The sequence below is a fragment of the Micropterus salmoides genome, unplaced genomic scaffold (genome assembly GCF_014851395.1).
Source record: "Micropterus salmoides isolate LMB-PRFRI ecotype aquatic unplaced genomic scaffold, ASM1485139v1 Ms_hic_scaffold_14, whole genome shotgun sequence".
Lineage (NCBI taxonomy): Eukaryota > Metazoa > Chordata > Actinopteri > Centrarchiformes > Centrarchidae > Micropterus > Micropterus salmoides.
In genome coordinates, this window is record NW_024040485.1 from 3,540,292 (window position 1) to 3,543,483 (window position 3,192).

Consider the following 3,192-nt stretch of genomic DNA (forward strand, 5'->3'; position numbering starts at 1 on the left):
ATTCTACAATGAACTTGTCTCCATTTCCATCTCACATTTTGTGAACTCTTTCCTCCAGCACCGCCTTCTTTGCCACCACATCCACCTCATTACCCTCCACACCCATGTGCACGGTACCCACACAAACCCTACCTCATACCCTGCTTTGTGAATTCTATACAACACCTGCATAATTTCCACAAGTAAATCCGGTCTAGATTCCATTCTAATATCTTTAATTGTAATCAGAGTTGCTGCTGAGTCGCTACATATAACTGAATGCTCCTGTTTATTATCTTCCACCCACTTTAATGCCCATAGAATTGCCACCAGCTCTGCTGTGAAGACCGACATATGATCTGGAATCCTACATCCTTTTTTATAACCTATTTCTGGAATGCTTACACCAAAAGCCACTTTACCGCTCTCAGGAGCCTTTGACCCATCAGTATAGATTTGTAGGTGGCCCCCCCATATTTGACACATCCGGGCTTTTATCTCCTTCACTACAGCCTCTGACATATTTCTTTTGGCTTCCACACCTGTTGCTCATTGGTGATTATGATGTCAGTGGAGGTGTGATGTTTAGGGGCAGTCCAGCCACTAAGTAAAACTTTAAAAAGCACAGCACGCAAATTAAAACACACCAGATGCATAAAAAGTCATCTGCCATTTTCTGGCCCTGTCACAACCAGTTTTTGTAGTATTGTTTTGAATTTCTCTCACCAGTGTGTAAAACTGTTGTGTGTGTGTGTGTGTGTTTTGAGGGCTTGTGTGTTATGCCTGAGGGCAAAGTTTGGTTTTTCAGGAAGACTGAATGGTTTTGAGTGGACTGCTGCATTTTGACCTGCAAATAGGATGTTTGGAGAACTGGGTGAGAAGTTGTGGATTTGTGTTTAGAGTTTTGAGAAAAAGAGGCATACTTTCAAGAAATGGGTTTAAGCAATGCAGAAAAACTGTAAATAAGTAAAGTCATTTTTAAGGTCCTCCATTTCAGGGTTGCAAAACTATCTTCATAAAGTTACTACGTAGGGTCATTTTGTCATGCTTTTCATATGTGCAATAATTCCTGTCAAGCTCTGTTGAGGTCTGCAACACATTCATGTCACTATCCTCTTGATGTCTTATTCAGGTGCTCCTCCTAGACATCAGTGTGTCTGTAAGTAATCAGCAGTGACTCTGAACACACTAAAGGCATACTGAAGCAGTACAGGAAACATGGTTGGTAAAGAGTCAGTAATTAAGAGAATTTAAGTTGATAATTGACCCAGGCCTGGAAACAACCATTGGTGTTATTTATGTCTATCTTCAGGCTCTTTGTCGGGAGCATGATGAATTGAGGTTAAGTCAATCAGAAATATAAGTAGAAAAAACATTATTCACAAATCACACGGCAATCAACAATGCTGTTAAATTAACTTTATATTCTCAGAGAATAAATTAATTAATACTGGACTTCTGCATCTCAGCTGCCATTTCTCTCTTCCATTAGTGTGACGGCTTCCTCTGGGACCCCTGGTCTCGTAGGAAATCTGTCACGGTGATTGACATTTTTGCCAGGTAAAGGAAACTATTGTTCTAGTGAATTTTGGTATTTTAAATTTAATATGAAAGAGTCACGGCCAGCGCCAGTATTTAGTTGAGTGGTCTTTTTAAATCACCTTTTCTTGACCACTGACTAATTCTCAATGTTTTTTCCCAAATCTCTTATCTAAGACCCTGTCTACACAAAACCGTGACTTCTTCTACGGTGTTTGGCCATTTGTCCACATGGAAACGCAGTATCAGGTCTCTGAAACCGAACATTTTTGAAAACTGCTGCCAGGATGAGGATTTTAAGAAACTCCGGTTGCAGTGTTGTCTGTAGACAGTAAAACCGGAGCTTTTGCATTGCGACGTCAGAGTGCGCACTGTTATCTGCTGTGTTTGATGTCAGCTTGTACGCCAACGTGGCTTTACTGTTAGGGTCTTATCGCCGCCTGGTGGTTTGGCATTCTCTGGACAGCGCTTGATAGCGTGTTTTTGCGTTTTCGTGTAGACAGAGATTTTTTTAAAACGAAGGAGGAAAAACTGTTTATAAAAATACACGTGTCCGTGTGGACTAGGCCTGAGACAACACCTTAATCACTCAGGCACCATCCACACTACTACGTTTTGGTTTTAAGACACCTTTTGCAACATTTGCACCTCCCATCCAGGCTATAACGGTGAATCCGAAGACCTAAAACGGAGAAGTTTGAAAACGCTGCTGACCTCGTTTTCGTTTTAAAGCTCTGGGTAGCGTTTTATTGCCGACGGTCAAAAACAGAGGACTTTAGAACGACGCACACGCTCACATTTGGCTCTCTGATTGGGTCTCATCAGTTATGCAAAGCAAAAAACACAGTGCTACTGAGTTTTAGTTTTACTATGTTTATTAAAATATTTTGTACTGTACAAATAACACTTATAGCCTACACTCATACTTTTGCATTTGCTGTATTTACTTTGTGTTACTGTCAGTAACAGTTCCAGCTCATCGTTGGTCCATTGAAAATAAATACCTGGTGTGGTTCTTCGTCTGTAGTACTTTATTCTTTCGTCAAATCTTCTGCAGCTGCAGCATGGCTGAAAATTCTAATGTAATGTGTACCCAGATACTTTACAGTGGACTCGTATTGTATTAAAATACTTCCTGCATAATTCATAAAAAAAAAAGACCAGGTCAAAATGTAGTATATGGCTGGGCCGCATATAAAACCCTTAAGGTTACGAACTGATCAAGCCTTTACTCAGTTTAACACAACCCTCCCCTCCTCAGCTCCGTTTGAGACTGTTCTCATCTGCAGAAATAATCTTCCATCTGCACCCGAAGCAGTAAACACCAGAAATATTTCTACTGTTTGTTTTTCTTAAAGGCAGCTAAATAGGCTACTAATTGAAGTAGTTGGGGCTCATACAAGTTTTACATACACGTACAAGATATTTTTTTTATTTATTCAAGAGTATTTTTGTTGTTTTTTCAGTTTTCTTTAGTTACAGTAGCATTCAATTTCGTGTTCTTCCTTCCAGTTGGGTTCAAACACTCAACAGCCGCTGTTACATTAAAACATTCTGCCATTTTGTACATGTATTTTACCTTTAGACATTTGCAGTGACTGGCAGGTAGCATTCAGTGAAATGAATCTAAATCTTTTGCCAAGACAATAATATGCAACCCAAAAACCACTCAAG